Source organism: Oryx dammah, unplaced genomic scaffold (genome assembly GCF_014754425.2).
Source record: "Oryx dammah isolate SB20612 unplaced genomic scaffold, SCBI_Odam_1.1 HiC_scaffold_25, whole genome shotgun sequence".
Lineage (NCBI taxonomy): Eukaryota > Metazoa > Chordata > Mammalia > Artiodactyla > Bovidae > Oryx > Oryx dammah.
Window position 1 is genome coordinate 45,238,795 of NW_024070209.1, and position 20,170 is coordinate 45,258,964.

Here is a 20,170-nt window from a genome sequence, read left to right on the forward strand (position 1 = left end):
GTGTGTGTGTGTGTGTGTGTGTGTGTGTGTGTGTGTGTGTGTGTGTGGTGGGGTTGGGGGGGGTGTTGCTATTTTTAAATGCCTTCATTTCTGAAAATTCAGGGCCTGGAATCCTCTGGGCATCTCCAATCTTCACATGTAGAAAGAAAGTGGCTACCAGGATGGGAGGCTCTGGGTAACACAGGGAGAGGAGCTGATACAGACTCAGTGTTTGTAGGTGATGTGCTGGAACCCCCCAGGCTTGTGGAGCAGTTTCACCCCAACCCCACTCTCCCAACCCCTCCACACCCCTACCCCTCCACCCCCCAGTGACAAGCATCCCTGTCTCTTATCACATGAAAAAGCGCTGGGCTCCTACCAGCAAAGTGACAGAGGAAGACCTCCGATCTCACCTCACCTCCCTGTCTCCCAGTACACAGGGTGGGTGGACTTTTTCTGGAAAAGGACCAGATAAATATCTCAGGCTTTGGGAGTTAGTTTCTAAGGCAATGACTCAGCCCTGCCTGGAATCAGGAAGACAACCACAGACCACGTGTAAATGGCCGAGCCCAGGCAGGTCCTAATGTGACCACTCACAAGACCAGGTAGGGAGTGGGTTTGGCGCCAGGGCCAGAGTTTGCCAACCCCTGCTCTAAGCTGTTAAAAACAAGAGCATGGCCCTGAAGTGGAATCACCTAGTGTAAGCCCCACATCACCAAGCAGAGACTTACTACAGTTTCCACTGTTCCAGAAACAGAATCTGAACTCAGTCCATCAGGGATCATGTGACCAGCACTGGTGAGGTCACCTGCCTGGCAGACCCCTGCTGTCCGTCCCCCACAGGAAAGTGACCTTAATAACCAACCCACTCTGTGCAAATTGACCACTTGGTCTCTGCTCCCTTCTGCCCATAAAGTCCTTCATTCTGTCCAGCTTCCCAGGCCTCCTCCGTCTGCTGATGGAAAGCTGCCTGACACAGGAATCAGTGAATAAAGCCAATAGGATCATTAACACTTGTTGCTGTTGTTTATCATGTCCAATTCCTTGCAACTCCAGGGACTGACACACACCAGACTCCCCTGTCCTTCACTATCTCCCAAAATTTGTTCAAACTCATGTCCATTGTGTAGATGATACCATCATCCAACCATCTCATCTTCTGTCACCCTCTTCTCCTACCTTCAGTCTTTCCCAGCAACAGGGTCTTTTCCAGAGTCGGCTCTTCACATCAGGCAGCCAAAGTATTGGGGCTTCAGCTTCTGTCCTTCCAATGAATATTCAGGGTTGATTTCCTTTAGGGTTGACTGGTTTGATCTTCTTACAGTCCAAGGGACTCTCAAGAGTCTTCTCCAGCACCACAGTTTGGAAGCATCAATTCTTCGGCACTTCGCTATTATGGTCCAACTTTTACGTTTGTACACACACACACGACTAAACGGATCTTTGTCAGCCAAGTGATGTGTCTGATTTTTAATACACCATCTAGGTTTGCCATAACCTTCCTTCCAAGGAGCAAGTGTCTTTTAATTTCATGGCTGCAGTCACCATCTGCAGTGATTTTGGAGCCCAAGAAATGCAGGGGCCTGGGCTCAATTCCTGGTCAGGGAACTAGATCCCATATACTGCAACTAAAGAGCTCACGTCCCACAACTAAGACTTGGCACAGCCAAATAAATAAATGAAAACAATTTTTTTTTTAAAAGAGTTAGTATGTTGCCTTGATTAATAAAAGAAACCCCACAAAAAAGAGGAGTACCAGAAAAGACAAGTCTCTGAATGTCAGGTCTTACTCAGCATGTGTGTGTTCAGCCTGTACTTTCAGATTGTTACCTGTCAGTGACACAAATCCCCCTGGGGAGACCAGAGCAACTGACCATGATCATCCAGCTCCCAGGGGGGGAGCAACCAGGAGCTGGAGGCACAACAGGATGGCGCCCTCGGGGATGCGGTCCTGGCAGCCCACAGCCCACCAAGCCCTGGGGGTGCATTAGGGATGCAGGTGCCTGCCCCCCACTCACCTGCCCAGCAAAGACACCCAGCCAGCCACCGCCAAGGGTCACCACACACGAGTTCAAGTATAACACACCCACATAGGAAAATGCTCCAGAGAGTCTGCCAGTACTGCACTCAGATAAATTCCCTGTTTACACAGGGATGAGACAGCTTGCAGGGGCGCAGAGAAGATCAGATCAGATGCAGCAGATAAAACATTAGGTAATTATCAGTGGTTGTCACTGCCTTGTTCAGGCTTGAGGAAGGTTCCTCCACACCACCCAGCAGCTGGCATTTACAGCTCCATGCTCCAACTCTTTTCCCCAACTGTTTCTAATTTTGTAACATGAAAGTTAAAGTGTTCATTGCACAGTCATGTCCCACTCTTTGCAACTCTATGGGCTGTAGCCTACAGAATCCTCTGTCCATGGAATTCTTCAGGCAAGAATACTGGAGTAAGTATCCATTCCCTTCTTCAGAGGATCTTCCCAACCCAGGATTGAACCTGGGTCTCCTGCATTGCAGGCAGATTCTTTCCTGTCTGAGCCACCAGCAAAGCCCAAACTTTTCCCAAACTATTTCTAATTTTATAATATATTTCTTCTAAATACGAGGTCAAAAACTCCAAGGACCATTTTGCTGTAACCCCTGAGAACCAGAAAGTCCAACTCTTTCATGCAAGAGATTTTTAAAAGTCACTGACATTTTCCTGATACCAGAAGTTACTACAAATCCTTAAGTCCCAAATCCACAATCCAAACACTAGAATAGTAAATCAAACACAAATCTCACAACACTAGTTACTTTAGCTTTTTTAGATAATAAACTGATATATACCTTCCCATTATAACAATTTAAATAAATTTACAAAAGCAACGATTAGGCTTTTTATTGAATTTAAAATTATTTTTGGATTTTTCTTATAGGCAATGGATTTTATGACATGCACTGGGGGGGGAGATCAAACCCGCATCTCCTGCATTGCAGGCAGATTCTAGATATGCACTGCATGACTAGAGGGAGTTCTATGAGGCAGTAAAATTAAATTACATTCTACGATGCCTGTGTGGACCATCTCTGGCCCAAGGCCTGGGTCCCAGTAGTTCCAACATCAGACAAGACAGCACCCAAGACCCATCAGCCTGGCCCCTCCCCTTGCCACACATCCCATCCCACATTAGGAGGGGAGGCCCAGGCCCTCCTTCTCAGGATGCTTTGAAATGGTTTTCATTTTATGCAACCATATTAAAAGATAGTTACTGAAGTATTATTTAAAAGAAGAACTGGAGACATAGAAACACATGCGTGTGGGCTTAGTCACGTCTGACTCTTTGCAACCCCATGGACTGTAGCCCACCAGGCTCCTCTGTTCATGGGATTCTCCAGGCAAGAATACTGAAGTGGGTTGTCATCCCCTTCTCCAGGATATCTTCCCAACCCAGGATCGAACCTGCATCTCCTGCACTGCAGGCAGATTCTTTACCACTGAGTCATTGAGGAAGCCCTTATAGTAACATGTGCTCCTTTATTAATATACTGACCCAGAGGGTCTGGCAGGTGTAATAAAGGACAATGAGAACAGCCTGAATCCCAACCTGTCTGCAGCTACCACAAGCTGATAGAAAAGCCCCAGTTATTTCTCAGAAGGCCATGAACTGAGGTTGTGCTGTGTACAATCCCAATGGAAGGAAACACAATTTCAGCTAATAGCCAGTGAAGATAGACATGTGAGTTTTTCACCCCAAGGTCATAGGCTTCCTGAAGTCCATCCTCTCTGAGCAGGGGCCCTGGATTAAGAACGACTTTGGAGAACCACTCAGAATATCACAGGATGTTGTGAACCGGGGCCGTAAGATTCAACAAATTCCTAGATTTCAGACTCAGGTGGGGCTGCAGGGGGACCCATCAGAGCAGAGGCCCCTGTACTGCTGTAACAGGAGGTGAGGAGGCAGCTGGACCAGCCCCCTGGGGCCGACGCTCTCCACCCACCTGCTGCCTGCTTCCGGAATCTGGCAAGGATTCTTCCACCAAGCGGAAGAGATCACCTTGTGCACCCCTGCTCTTACACAGGAAGGATGCTTCCAGCAGACTTGCCAGGATGAAAACCAAGACAGCCAGTTCCTTAAATGTTTCCAACAAAGTGGGAGCGCTCATGGTCATGATTCTTCTGCGCACAGACACCGACACTCACAGAAACAACGTCAGTCAAAGCAAAAACTCAGCAAAAGGGTTTTAAAATTTTTCAGAAACCCACAGGTCAAAATGGAAATTGTAAATTATACTTTAACACAGAAGCATGGGCTTAAAGAAAATAACACCCAAAAAGTCACTGTAGATGCTTATTTGCAGTCAATTTTAATGAACAAAATGCACCAATACAAGTTATAGTTATGTGAATAAACGTAAGTGATTCTCTCTAGTCAGAGTAGCTCTAGGGAGGGCAAAATGGTAAGTAGAGTCCCCACAAGGGGCCTTCCACCACCCCTCCCCAGAATCATACCATCACTAGGGGGCAGGGGAGGGGCAAACAGGAAAGTGCAATAGGCTGCTGCCTTTAACCCTGACCTGTTCTATACCCAAGAGAAAGGTCATTCCCCTGATCAGCCCTCCCCAAGCCAGCTCCCAGGACCACACCTACTGGCACACACACTTGCAGCTGTGCCAGGGCAACTGGGCAGGTGGTAGGGGCCACCTGAGAGGCTGAGTCCACAGAGGAAGCACACCTGCCCTGGGCTGAGACCTCGGGGGGAGCTCCACCACCACAGAGCACTTCCTCCTTTGGAAGAATGATCTCAGGCCCCCATCCCACCAGGAGTCCACCTGAGCACAGGATGGACCCAAAGGACCCAAGAGTCCATCTCAGAGCACCAAGGATCGGGAGAGTGCCGAAACCAGGAAGATCTGCTGGTTTTTATTTGCCCAAACTGGACAAAGTCCACATACACTCTGTCACACACACTCTCACTTGCTCTTACGCATGTGCAGGGAGCCCAGCCTGGTGTTCTGTGATAACCTAGAGGGGGTGGGATGGGGGGACAGAGGGTGCTCGAGAGGGAGGGGATATGTGTTTAACTATGGCTGGTTCATACTGTCATATGGCAGAAACCACTACAACACTGTAAAGCAATTTTCCTCTAATAATAAAAAAGAAAATGTTACAATAACATGGAAAGAAAAAACATTTCAGATGAACCTGGCCCCAAGGACCTCCCTCCTCTGGTCCTGACTGACATATCCAGAGCAGGATTCATAGATGTGACCCCACTTCCCTCCACCGGACCTCCGAGAGCATCAGGCTTCTTTCTCAAGACTTCAATATAGACAGGGGAGTACCCGGTTACCCCTCAGAGGACCCACAGTAGACAGCCTGGCAGACACAACCTCAGCCGGGGGTTCAGGGTCAGTGGGGATAAGCCTCGATGATACCATGCACCCTGATAGGATGCAACAGCCCATAGCCCAGTCCAATCATGAGAAAAACACTGGATAGACCCCAACTGAGGAGCATTCCACAAAACACCTGACTGGTCTTCCTCAACACTGAAAAGGCCATCAGAACAAGCAAAATCTAGAAACTGTCACAGCCAAGGGAGCCTCAGGACACACCACGAGTAAAAGCAGTGTGCTTTCCACGATGGGATTCTGGGGCACAAGAGAACACTAAGGAAAAATTAAGAAAATCCAAAAAAGTATGGACTTTGGTTAACAACCAATGTACCAGAGTAATGGAAGATGCTATTTACAGTGGGGACAGGATGGTGGTTGTGGAAACTCTGTACTCTCTTTGGAATTTTTCTATAAATCTAAGTCTTTTCTAAAAGTAAAGGTTTATTTTTAAATATATATGTACTGTACATATTATTGGAGAAGGAAATGGCAACCCACTCCAGTATTCTTGCCTGGAAAATCCCCTGGACAGAGGAGCCTGGCGGGCTACAGTCCATGGGGTTGTAAAGAGTCAGACATGACTGAGCGACTAAACAACAACTATACACACTATATATAAATCCATACATGCAAAGCGTAACATGAATACCTTTGAACAATTACAAAGTGTACTTTGGAAAAGTTAACAAAAACTGTACTCAACAGAAGGAGATAAACACACTTGCTGCTGCTGCTACTAAGTCGCTTCAGTCGTATCCGACTCTATTCGACTTCATAGATGGCAGCCCAACAGGCGCCTCTGTCCCTGGGATTCTCCACGCAAGAACACTGGAGTGGGTTGCCATTTCCTTCTCCAATGCATGAAAGTGAAAAGTGAAAGTGAAGTCGCTCAGTCATGTCCAACTGTTAGCAACCCCATGGACTGCAGTCTACCAGGCTCCTCCGTCCATGGGATTTTCCAGGCAAGAGTACTGGAGTAGGGTGCCATTGCCTTCTCCGTAAACACACTTACTGATTAGCTTAACACAATAGAATAATTATATGGTTGAATTTTTGTACAACTCTTGTTCTTCAGAGAATATCTTGTGTGTACTTCTATAAATAAAACAATAAATGTACTACAAAGTGTAAAATAATACACAAACTGATAAACAAAAGATCTTGCTCCCTTGAACAAGACCCAAAAAAAATTACTTGGCATGCATTAAATTCTCTCCTCTTAAGGTCTCTGAGAGCCAGGAATCAATATATTCCAATCAATTTTTAAAATTGCAACATAAAATGTATATTGCAAATTAAATTCTCTTTATTCTCAAATTACATTTATTTAAACACTAAGCATTAATTACAGTGTATTACAAATTAATTACAGTATATCACAAAAACTAGTTTACACTAATCCACGTCATCAAAAGTGAAAGGAACTGTAAACGGGTTCAGTGCGAAACAAAAAGGACAAATCACTAATTATGACTTGAACTGCTTTGAATGCTAAGGATTCAATTATTTCCAGATGCTAAACAGACACACAGAAACTGGTCCACCACCTTACTATCAACAGGGCACAACAATCTGGTACTAGATGTAGCAGAAGTCAACAAACAGAAACACTGCATTTGAAAAAGATTTTAAAAAACACATCTATAAGGAAGTAAAATACAGTTTACATTTCAAAAGAAACAAACTAAAGAAACACTTTGAACAGACTATCAGGATAAAAAACAAACCTGCAAAATGCCTGATCCGGGCCAGTATCCATTACAAATCCAGGCAAAGGAGTTATTTGACTAAATAAATCTTTCCTAGGTTAAAATGTAATGGCATACTGCATTTACATTATCAACTTAAAAAAGGGAATTAGAAGTATCAGCGGGCTTCCTGACCCCAGCATTCCACTAAAAGCAGAAATAAGTAGTTTTGCTATTTTTTTTAAGATAAAAGTCTTCAGCAAATAAATCACATGTAAGCAGAGTTTATATAATCTGCAAATTATGGACTAGTTGACTCCAAAACCATCTGTTTATCCTAAGTAAACCGACAGCACGGCCTCAAACACACTCTGGATGACAGCACTATCCTAGGAAGGGTGGATGGAGGGGGGTGGTTGGTGGAGGACTGGGTGCTGACCAGCTACAGCAACCACAGAGCTTTACCACTGGCAAGTGAGACAATCCCTGCTCAGCAGACACCCTATGGTCTCAGGGCTGTCTCACTCCCCCTGAAATATTTGATGTTTTATTTAAAAAAAAATTTTTTTTAATTTTTCTGCTGCGCTTTGAGATATGTGAGGTCTTAGTTCCCCTACCATTGACTGAACCCACAATCCTTGCAGGGGAAGCATGGAGCCTTACACTGGACCACCAGGGAAATCCCTCCCTGGGGTATCTGAAATGAATTCTAACTGGCCTGGAGACTTTGCATGGGTCTTCCTCGCACCTCCCACAGAACCCCACACAGAGGCATGACACTCATCTTGGATACGTGTTAACTGAGATGAGAGTCAATCATGAACGGGTAAAGTTACCCAGGCTGGCTGACAAGCTCCCTGAGGGCAGGTCTATCTGGTCCCCCTGTGTGTTTCTGTAGCTTCTGCCATAGCTCCTCTCAAGCCGCCACTCAACAACTTAGTGACAACAAACTGGGGGGTAACCTGATCTGTGAGTCAGCTCAGGATGCAGAAGGCAGCTTTGTCCTCAACACGCGCGGTCCTCCAGCCAGATTCACAAAAAGGAAACAGCATCTTCAGTTTACCACGCAGGCTGGCTGCTCTGAAGACCCTTCTTGAAAAAGGAACTGCACAGTTGCCAATTCCTAAACAGGGTATGCAGAGGCACGCACACACAGACACACACACAGACACAGACATACACACAGATACACACACACACACACACACACACACCAGAACTAAGCTTCTGCTTCCCAGAACACAAAACAGAGGTGGAGAGGAGTTAGAAATGAGCTGTGCACCTTGGACAAGCTAGCAGTGTGTATAGAGGGGGCGAGGCGGCTTCCCTGATGGTTCAGTGGTTAAGTATTTGAGGGGACAGGGGTTCAATCCCTGGTGGAGGAAGTAAGATCCCACATGCCAAGGGGTACCAAAGCCCATGCAGCACCACAGCTAGGGTCTGTGCACCACAATGAAAGATCCTGAGTCCACAACTGAGACCCAATGCAGCCAAATAAATTAAAAAAAAAAAAAAAAAAAAAAACTACTAGCAGGTGGAGAAGAGCATGCGTACCTCTACTGCTCACAGGAAGCCAGACCTTTCAAGTTCACATTTAGACCAGCTATTTATGAAGTTCAGGATGAGGCTGTTTTAATCCAGCCTCCCAGGTGGTGTTATAATTGGGCTTCCCAGGTGGTCCTAGTGGTAAAGAACCTGCCCGCCAAAGCAGGAGACCTAGGAGACACAGGTTTGATCCCTGGGTCAGGAAAATCCCCTGGAGGAGGGCATGGCAACCCACTCCAGTATGCTTGTCTGGAGAATCCCAAGAACAGAGAAGCCTGGTGGGCTACAGTCCATAGAGTCGGATACCACTAAAGCGACTTGGCACACACTGTTATAATTAAAAGTCAAGACATTACTGCATTCAGGCAAATGGTTTATTTTGAGGAAGGAGGGGATTTCAATACTGTAAATGCAAAGCCCTATAAAAGTCCTGCATCTGTAGTTCCAGAGCTGGGGCATCACCCAACGCAGGGCTCCTGCGGCCCATCCCTGTGCCCTGTGCCCCTCAGCTGCCCCTCTCCACGGTGGCCAAGTAACACTTGCTCCCTCCACCAGTGTCGGAACTGAATGACACAATGACACACAACAATTAGATACACACAGTGTTACCCAGCCAGCACACCACTGCAAAATTTCCAAGCTTGTCCAAAGACTTATTACTATGACTGTCTAAGAGGTCTTTCCAAAGAGTTACTACGACTCTCTCAGAGGTCTTTATCTGTGCCCGCAAGGATGGGAGGCTAAGGAAAGAAAAGACTGATTGTACTTTTAACCACCTCTACCAAGAAAAGTTCAAAAACGCCCTGAGTGCTGATTCTGTGTTTATCCTGGTAACAGAACAGGAAGAGAGCAGATAAGAGGCGACCAAGCAAAAGGGAAGAGCAAGGCAACAGGAAATGATTTACAGAAAACAGATCAAGATTAAGCCAAGAAAACTTCTAACTGGCCGCTCTCTGGATATCTAGGCTTCTCTGACTTTCTCAAGTCGGGACCTGCTCATAAGGGAAAAAAAGAAAATGTACACAGAATATCACAGTCCAGACCAGGCAGCTAACAAGCAGCTCTGCCCTGAGCCAGACCCTGAGACTCAGAAACTAACAGCCAAATTATCATTTTCCCCTTCCTTTTCCCTGGATAACGTCTAATTTGTGATATTTTCGTTCTCTCTCCCCTGAAGAGTTTATTTTAGACCTTACAAAAAAGGAAATAAAGCATTCAAAAGCTAACAGATGTGACTCATTCAAAGAAGAGTAGGCTGAACCTAGAACCTAATAAACTTTAGTAATAACAAAATAATTTTTTTTCTGTAGACCATCACCAATTGTAAGGATGCTGAGCCTAAGTAAATAGAGGTACTTCACCAAAACAAACTCTGAAAATCAACTACTTACTACAAGCAATTGATAAGGGACCCCTTTACTTTCCTGTTAGTGGATATTCTAAGGAGAATGCGTTGTCACCACAGTTCAGCTAGATTTCCTAATGCATCCTACAAAATCAGCATTTCATATTTCTATGGTTGAAATGGAAGTAGAAAATTTAAAAAACAACGCATGCCCTACTTTTCCACCAACAGATAATATGTCAAAGTTTCTCCTTTTTATATTTAACTGCAGAGATGCATAAATACATTTCAGCTTTCTGTTGTTGTTGTTGTTGTTGTTCAGTTGCTAAGTTGTGTCTGACTCTTTGAGACCCCGTAAACTGCAGCACGCCAGGCTTCCCTGTCCTTCATCATCTCCCAGCATTTGCTCAAATTCATGTCTGTTGAGTCAACAATGCTATCTATCCATCTCTTCTGCTGCTGCCCCCTTCTCCTTTTGCCTTCGGCTTTCTAAATAGGCATTATTTTTCATGTTTATAAAAATTCCAGGGATGGCGGGATGGGGATGATCTCCAAGAGCGCAACTGTATGAAAGAATACATGGGCCATTAACTGAAAGGTTTAAGCCAAGTACAGCAGTACTCACTTAAAATAAGGCTGCTGAAATACTGACATCTTTGGGCAGTTAACCCTTTGAAGTCAGGACTATAATGTACATTGCCAAGATGGGCCAGTATCCCTGGCCTTGACCCACTGGACACCAGGACCACTCTCAAGTCTGGACAACTGGAAAATGTCCCCAGACACTGCCAATTGTCCAGAAGGGCAGAACCACCCCCAGCTGAGAACCATTAATTTATATACAAGAGTAGTGGGTCAAGTCTCAAATTTCTTTCATATCAACATTTGAAAAGGTATTTTTATTTTGTATTTGCAAAAGTGAATCACTTATTTCTCAATCCAAACCTAACAGCTAGGAAAATCCAAACACAGATGGGAATTAGCACTATGCTGCGCTACGGGAAGATGCACTATGTTGAAAACATTTTCTGCTCTTGATGATAACAACCCTCTCTGATCTGAGACATGAAGAAAAAGAGGATCTCCTTCCTCCAGAAAGCGGGGCACCCTTCCCCCTCCTCCCTCCACTCAGCCCTGAGCTGTGGGTGCAAGGCACAGACAAGTTCAAGCAGCAACAATTAAACACCAGAGTCCTCACCCAGGGTCCTCAACAGAGCCTCAGTTCCATGCAGGCCCCCTCAGCAGGACGATGACAACAGCAGAGGGTCTGCAGTCCTTCCCCTACTTTTTTTTTTTTTAAGAGGATAATTTCTTATAGTCACTTCTGAGTCTTATCTCCTGAACCACATGAAACAGACCTATGAAGGAGACTCCAAGAAGGGAAATGAAGCAGTAGATGGCTGAATAAAGGAAGGAGAGCTTGTACATACAAGCCAGGCTGGTCCATGGACGGCGGTAACTGTACTCCTAAAGAAAAACCATCTGAGTGCCGGTAAGGAAGGCAGGTGGCTGAAGTCGCACCATCAGGGTGGGGAAGTCATACACAAACATGAAATACACAGAAAAGAATCAAAAGAAAGGAAAAGTCTTTTTTTTTATATCTGTCTTGCTAGATTCTGTTCCTAAATATGTTCCTTAAAAAAAAAAAGCAGTTTGATGAAAACTCACTATTCACCTAGATCCAATGTCCAGAAACTGTTTCTAAAGTAACTCCCTGAATCCCTTGGTATTTCTTGGTCTCTTAAAAATACTCAAGCAGCTTGTGGTTTTTAACACCCATGTCTCCGACAAGAGAGCTCTTCATCACCAATCCGGCATGTCCCCGCCCCCAACACACACACACACACACACACACATTTGAAAACAGGGACATGAACTTTTAAAGGGACTGTCCTTAAAATGAACACAGCTGGTGTTCTAATGAAGCATAATATATATTTTATTAGAAACACTTTTCTAATAAAAATGAATACTTTTCATCTATCATATTTTATAATTAGTTACATAACTGGTAGGCTATTGATTTGTATAACTTAGGTCTGTATCCAGTGACCTTATTGAACTCTTGTATTAATTCTTAAAAAAAAAAAAAAAAATTCCAACAACAACAAAAACAAACCCAGCTGGAAAGAGGGATGGAGAACTGTCCTTTTCTTCTTTGGCCAGGCTCACAAGTAACATCATTAAAATACCTGTTGACTTGCAGACATCCTTAAATGCTCAGCCAAAACTCACAGGCTTACAAAACTATGGCACATCCTTTAAGGAAGATGGATGCAGATGCTGAAGGGCTTGTCCAAGGAGTCAGCCACTAGCGGCTTACTAAGCATCTCACACCCATCTCTCCCTCTTGGAAGGTTCCTCCCCAGCTGGCCACCCCCACTGCAGCTGGGAGAATTATTAAGCTTGTTTAAGTAAATAAATCTTTGCTGCTACTCCTCCTGGAACATGCCACAGGAGCAGCAGCTGGACTGCAAATCTAAGCCCGTGAATTAAGAGCACCTGCCTGCCTTACAGCCCATTGGAGACCACGGCCTTTCTGACCTGCGAACACACAAAGAACCAGACTCTCAGTTATACCTCAGTTCCATCTGCCCTGAGGGGAAGCTGCCCAGCACAGAGGGCCACAAGGGTCCTCCGACAACAGAAGGGAAAGTTTAGGATGGTCTGGTACTACAAGCCTTGCCTAAGATGGCAGTCAATGTCAAGGTTCCTACCAAGACCTTGGAAAAGCAGTCTTCCAAAACTCCAGAGCACCTGAGAACTCAGAAGAAAAGCAAATTCTCAGGCCCCCCTGAAGACACTCTGGGGGGTGGGTGTAGCCATCTGAGTTGGAAGCTTTCTGGGGTGGGTGGGGGGCGGCAGAACAGCTGAGACCCAGCTCTGAGCTGGGTCCGTCTGGGGCTCCCTGGCCTGTGATGCTCAGGAGGCAGGCTGGGGGAGGAGCAGCAAGGCCGGGGATCTCTCCACTGCACCACCTCCAGAGCATACCCGCCAGGACCGCTGGAGCAGCCGAGGTTGCTCATATGTCCTTCCAGAGTCCAGGGCTGATAAGAGGTCCAGAATGAGTGACATCCGAGCCCCACCCACTGTTGTGATTCTCCATTGTGTTTCCCCAATCCTACACCATCATAAAAGTTTACAGCTCTGTTTATGTCTTTTCTTTTAATGAAGAGATGGTGGCCTGGCTTAGAGGATAAAAGCAGAGCCTCAGCAGTCAGACAGGGTGCGTTTGAATTCCAGATCTGCTGACCAGCTCTGGAACCTTATGCAGCCTAACCTTCTAGGTCTCTCTCATCTCTGAAGAGAAACACAGCAACCAACCACACTCAACTTCTGTGCGCACTGAATGAGCTAATATTGTGTGTAACATGGTTAGGACCATCACTACAATGTGTGTGATGTGTGTGTCAGGGAAGAACCCAGTGATCCCTAAAGTACTATGATTTTAGGACGTCCCTGGTGGCTCAGTGGTGAAGAGTCCACCTGCCAATGCAGGAGACATGGGTTCGATCTCTGATCTGGGAAGATCCCACATGTCTCGGAACAACTAAGCCCATGTGCCACAGCTACTGAGCCTGTGCTCTAGAGCCCAGGAACTGCAATTACTGAGCCCATGTGCTGAGAGCCCTAGGAGCCCGTGCTTTGCAACAAGAGAAGCTGCCGCAATGAGAAACCCTTGCACCAAAGATAGAGAAAGCTGGAAAAGCAACAAAGACCCAGGACAGCCAAAAATAAACATATAAAAAAAAATAAAAAAAAAAAAAAACTATGACTTTAGATTCTGTACTTAGAAATTAAGTACTTGACATATATCAGAAGTACACTGAAAACTAACACCCCAAAACAGTTATTTCACATTGGTAATTTAACCTCTAGAATTCAAAATACATTTTAAAATGTTTGTAAAATATACAAGCATTCTGATTATAGGTAAGCAAATCAGGTTCTAGTATTCTAAACGTGCATGAGTACATGGAATATTACAGTCTTCCTCAGCACGACAGAGATTATACCTTTCCGCTAAAGAATAATAATTACCATGATTATGATTCCAGGTTGCTCTCACTATGTCTTCTTAGCTATCTCAACTTAGGAAAACACAGACTAAATGGAGCTTGAACCATGAAAGTGTACAGACCTGTGCTCTCCTACACAGAGTCACCGGTCTCCAGGGGCCAGTAAACACCCCAGCGTGGGGAGGGAAGAGGCATGACACGGATGAAGAATGCACACAGGCTGTCACAGGCTGCACATGAACAGAACAATGTGCACCATCTCATTAAGAGGGTTTTACGTTGAACACTGGGAATAAAAGTACTGTGGCTCTACTGGGTAAAAGAATACTTTGTGAAAATTAATTTTGCTTGTTTCTTCTTACATCTTTAACGTGGTTACTGCTGTTGTTGTTTATTCACTCATTCATGTCCCACTCTTTACAATCCCGTGGACTGTCGTCCCAGGGTCCTCTGTCCATGGGATTCTCTAGGCAAGAATACTGGAGTGGGTTGCCATTTCCTTCTCCAGGGGATCTTCCCAACCCAGGGATCCAACCCCTGTCTCCTGTACTGGCAGGCAGATTCTTTCCCACTGAACCACCAGGGGAATCCAATGTGGCTACCAGACATTTAAAATCCCATCTGTGACTCACATGTGTATATTTGAAGGGGACAGCACTGCTCTTAACAATTGATTTCTTCAACGGGTGTTTGCAGGAAATAATCCATGTTAAAAAAGACACAGCATTTTTGGCACCAGCTTCTCCTCCTTCCATAAGGGTCCAGCACAGTTTTGGGGTACAAAGCTGCTGTGTGTCATGAGGCTGTTATTACAAGGGTAGCAATGAATCAGCCCTGAAGTACACACGTCTTTAAAAATAAGCTGACGATAAATGCTGGTATTCTGTTATCACAACGAGCAGCCTTTCACTTAGTGTGTATGGGGTAGGAGGTGTACATAGAGGCTGGGGGAGCAGGGAGGAGCCCATGGTGCAGGCTCTTGCTGAGCACCGGTGACACTGACCTGAGGGCAATGGAGAGCCAATGCTGGGACCACAGCCAGGCGTGGGTACCAGGGCACAGTGATCAGGTGAGTGTGGTAACAGAGGGCTATGCCAGCGTCAGTGAGAGGAGTTAAGTACCTCAGGCGCAGATGGAAGAGATCTTCAGGGGTAAAACTGATAAGATGTGGGATCTGGGAGGTGAGAGAGAATACAGGATGACACAGTGAGGCAATGCTGGGGACATTAACCCAAAGGCAGGCAGGTCAGGAGATAGTACTCGTTTCCGAGGGAAATGAGCCGGGAGAAGTCGCATGATTCACTTGAATGACCGAGTGAGTCATGAATGGACAGGCTTGCAGTTGTGGTCACACAGGTGACCACCTGGAACAGCTCATGCTGGCCCTGGCCAGAAACACACACGTGATCGGGGTGGACATTACCAAACCTGCCTTCACCTGTCTGGCTCCCGGTGAACCCACGGTCACAGGGCAGTCCCAGTGATGCTCCCAGTCGTGGGTTCCATCCACAGGAAACGCCTTCGTCGCCACACAAAATTCAACACTTGCATATAGCTCCGATTTGATGCTGATCCTAGTCCCAAAACCATGCTGCAGCTGAGCCAACATGGGCTAAGGGGAAATGTCCACAAAGGCCATCGGTCAGGGCTGTCCTCTCTCCTCAAGACCTGAAGCATCTGGGCCCAGTACCCGCCTACCACAGCAGTACGAAGCTTTGTGAGGGAAACTGAGCTGTCACCCTCCCCTCCTGCCCCAATGGTGTCTTCAAGCACTTGGGAGACAGAAGCCATGAGATGCCCTAAAATCATCAGCCTGGTTTTGAAGAGTGACAGTCGTGGACAGAACTGTTTGTCCCCGTACTCAAGTGCTGAAGCTCTCACCACCCAAGTGACTCATCTGGAGACAGAACCTCTGCAGCAACCGAAGTTTAACAAGGTCAGAAGGGTGGGGCCCTAACCCAAGAGGAGCAGTGACCTCCTAGGAAGAGAGACAAACACACCGGGCACCTGAGGAGACAAGTGAAGGCAGCCAGCGGAGCCTGGAAGAGAGCCTCACTGAGAACCTAGTCTGCCCGCACCTTGATGATTACTTTGCAGCCTCCAGAACGGCAAGAAATCAGCTTCCTTTTGACGCTCAGTCTGTGGATCTGTAAGGACAGTCTGAGTGGACGTGCATACACTAAACCAGGACAAGCACCCTTCAGCCCAAAGGGAACACCCAGGCCGATGAGGCTCAGACACTGAAACCAGGACATGAGGTCACCTACTGACCCTGGTCCCACCAGCAGCCAGGCAGGGGCCACACGCTTGGTCCCATTGGGACCTGCCGGCAGATCCACAGCCTCCCCAGGACCACCTCACCCAGCACCTTTGAGGTCACCTCCTCCTGAGCAGGGCAGAGGGCTCTGTCACCCTGCCACCGTCCCTGGGCTCCGGAGTCCTCACACTGATGTCAAGGCCAGAGCCCAGGTCCCCACGTTCTCTTTATGGTGGCGAATGGGAAAGTAATTGGTAAACTGTAATCTAATATTGGAACATGAGCATCTATTATTTTTATCCGACTTTGGCATTTCAGATCTACGTTAACCACTGACCAGCAAAAACACCCCACTTTCCAAAACTGTCTCAAAAAGAGAAACTGCAGTATTTCCCTTCTGAGTGCACTTGAAGCTTCTTTTCTTAAAAACATTTAAAAACACAAATCGTATAAAAAGAAGTAAAAGGACACTAAATGACCAGCTTCCCGTGGTCAGGATAACAAATGCTCTGCCCAGAGTTTCCAGTTCAGGTTAACATGCACAGACACTCTATTGAAAAGTTAAATATTCAGTCATCCCACCAGGGGGTTATGCAGTTGGGTTTGTTTTTCATCTTGCCTTTTCTCTTTTTTTTTTAGTTTTATGTTCAGGACTATAAATGATTCATTGGACAGAGAACTTCTCAAACAGAGAGGCCACCAGACCAAATCCTCCCATTGTCTGGACCTGGATGCACTGCAGACAAAACCTTATGAATCTAGAGCCTTAATGACTGACAGACTCAGAATTCAACATTCACGTGCTCAATCAGTATTTTCTGGAAAGAACACAAAGAATCCACAGGGCCGACTGTGACAAATGTCTGTGTGTGTGTTGTTAGGGCAGGGAGAGGGAAGCAGTTATAATTGACGAATGTCGATTACACCTTCAGAAACTGACATACTTTGAGATCCATTCAAAGCGAAATGCAGGAGAAGAAAACAGTCTAATTTTCAAAACAATGCCACTAAAATGGCCTAAAGAAATAAACTATTTTTACTTTGGCTGCATACTTTCAAAACTGTTAAAAGGCTGTCCTGTCCTTCTAAGCTGCCTTAACTCAAGCATTTAACAATATCATCACAGTATCATTTTGAGCCTCTGAAAACATGGGGTTTCCATCACTCATTTGAGGAAAGAGAAACCATTTGGAAGTGCCATTTGCCACTCATCTGGATGGGAAAATTAATTTCGCAAGCCTTGGGGTTGAGCTGTGGGGAGTTTCCTGTCCATTTTTGAAAAGTCAGCTTACTAGACTTCCAAACATGGTCCACTGCCCTGCCATGCAGTTCTAGGGAGCAGCCTTCAGTTCCATTCTTCGTGTGGGACAAACATGTGTGGCCCTCACCCTCAGCTCACACTGTTGGCCATGCTGGGTAGTTACAAGCATGCATATCCTGGAGAATTGTGTAACACAGCCTCATCCAGTTGGGGCAACTGAAGTAACCAAGGAAGAGGATCTGGTCATTCCAGACAATCAAGAAGACTTTAGGGTATTTTAAAAAGTTATCCAGGGCTTCCCTGGTGGCTCAGAGGTGAAGAGTCTGCCTGCCAATGTAGGAGGCACAGGTTTGATCCCTGGTTCAGGAAGATCCTACATGCCGGGGAGCAACTAAGCGCATGTGCCACAACTACTGAGCCTGTGCTCTACAGCCCAGGAGCGGCAACTACTGAGCCCACATACAGTAACTACTGAAGCCTGTGTGCCTAGAGCCCATGCTCCGAAACAAGAGGAAGTAGTGGGTGGCAAGAGAGACCCAGAGCAATGAAAAGTAAAAAAATTAAAGTTATTCAGTTTGTATTTTGGGTATGTTTAACATGGATAATAGTGCACTTCTCAAATACCGTGTACATCTGATGCGTTTGCTGGAAAATCTCAGTCATCGCTTGATGCAAACAACAGAGGCTGGGAAACATCACAGCTTCCAAGAGAGGAGGGATGGAGAGACCCGAAGTGCAAGGCATGTGATAAAGAAAACCTCAAAGTCTGACAAGTGAGCACAGCTACTTGAAATCACCTTAATCAGGCCCCACATTAAGTGGGGAGAGAAGGTACTGGGTCAGTCTGTTCTCTGGACGCAATTCACCACCCAACTTCATCCCATGTTCCAGGAGCAATCCCGCAGCATGTCCAGGGGGCAGCTGAGAAGCTTGGAGCCCAGATGAAGCCTTTTTGTTACCACCAGCTTACCACCACTTTAAGTTTCCAATTTCAGCCTCAGCTAGCTGCAGCCAGAGGACCACTAAGATCTGGCCACTTTCTTCAATCAATACTGCTGCTACTGCTGCTAAGTTGCTTCAGTCATGTCTGACCCTGTGCAACCCCATAGACGGCAGCCCACCAGGCTCCTCTGTCCCTGGGATTCTCCAGGCAAGAGTATTGGAGTGGGTTGCCATTGCCTTCTCCGTCAATCAATACTACATCTAATCAACCTGGAGAGGAGAAACATCAATGTAGGATTTTCCCTCCCGGTCACTGCTTCAGAATCATGGTTAACACCTACATCTGGGGAAATCCCTGTTCCGACCACCTAAAAACCTACATGGACAGCTCAGTCTCGCAGTTGAACCCACTTCATCTCCTCCTGTTCACCACTGCCCTCCTATTTACTAAACCCTTGGCCCAGGCTCGATTCCTGTTATTAATTTACCCGTTTATTAATATCTGGGGACACCGGGTAAGTGAATTACGGGCAGTGTTTGGAAATAAAGTTTAGGTCTGCTGTGATAACTCAAAGCACCCAGAGTGATTTCATTTTCAGTCTCTTTTAGCCTTGAAAAGCCCTGTTGCCAACGATACCTGATGCAGAGGGACAAAACACGCCTCAAATTACTCTCATTCCTACTAAATCCCTTCGTCGAAGCCGAGGAGGAAGCCGGGCCGGGACCAGGCGGGACTCAGCTACCTTTGGGTTCCCCACCCCCAGGCCACACCCCGTAGCCTCTCGGGGGTTCACTTTCTTTGGGGTCAAGGGCAGGAGTGGGCCTGCGCGGGCCCAGCGCTAAGGCCTGCTCATCCCCTGCGCATACCCAAACTTGCCAGGCTCAGCCCCAAACCTGTTGGCAAAATAAACAAAGGCAAACACAGGGGACCCGACCTAGCCTGAGTGCCAGAGGTCGCCCCGCGCCGGCTCCAGCTTTGTCCCCACGCGGACGAGCTGCCAGTGAGCCGAGCCCCCGGCACACGCGCAGCCCTTTCAGGGCGACCGCCACGGTCCACACACGAAAGCGCTTTGCAATCACGCCCCCCACTCGCTCCACGCCGAATGCGCTCACGAGGGAGTTACCGTCTACGCCTACAATCACACACCGAATTCTTCCAGAACAGCTGGGTGGTTCGATCGCCCAGAATAAGCTACCAGGGCAGCGCGATCGTGAGAAACTTTGTTTCCGGGGCCGGCAATCGCCGGTTGGACGCGGAGCCCGGCACGAAGCGCCCGGGGCCGCGGGAAGCCTCCCGGACGCCAAGTGACAGCAGCTCCGCGCGGGGTCGCCAACAGTCCCGATCCCAGAAGTTGTGCGGGCCGCGCTCGCCTCCCGGTCCTGCCTGCGCGGGGCCGGCGATCCACGCGGTCCTCACCGGCGGCGCGCCCGGCCTCCCCGGTCCCCGCTCCGGGACCACCGCGCAGGCCTGCCCCGCCCGCCCGACCCGAGGGGGCGAGCCGGAGGTGCCCGCAGCCGCGAGGCCAGGCCGCGCAAGCGACCGGGCCCCCAGCCCCGGCTCCGGCCCCGGCGCGCCCCGCCCCGGCTGCCCCGCAACTCCGCGAGCCGCCCAAGTTGGCGGCCTCCGCCCGGGCCACAGCCCCCGAGCCCCGGCCTTCGGGCCCCAGCCCCCGGCCCCCGCTTACCTCGCGCACCGCCCGCCGAGGCCGGGGCAGCGGCGCGGGTCCCGGGCGGCGGCCGCCCTGCGCCCGCCCA

General features: G+C 47.4%; 1 protein-coding gene across 1 annotated transcript in view; it reads right to left on the reverse strand.

Moving 5' to 3' along the window:
• The window catches only part of NCK2 (NCK adaptor protein 2), a 119,128-nt gene extending 98,970 nt beyond the window's left edge, over positions 1 to 20,158 (reverse strand). The window contains exon 1 of the mRNA XM_040224215.1: positions 20,101 to 20,158. The gene's annotated coding sequence lies outside the window, so the exon portion shown is untranslated. The remainder of the gene's footprint in view (positions 1 to 20,100) is intronic.
• Between the last annotated feature and the right edge of the window lie 12 nt (positions 20,159 to 20,170).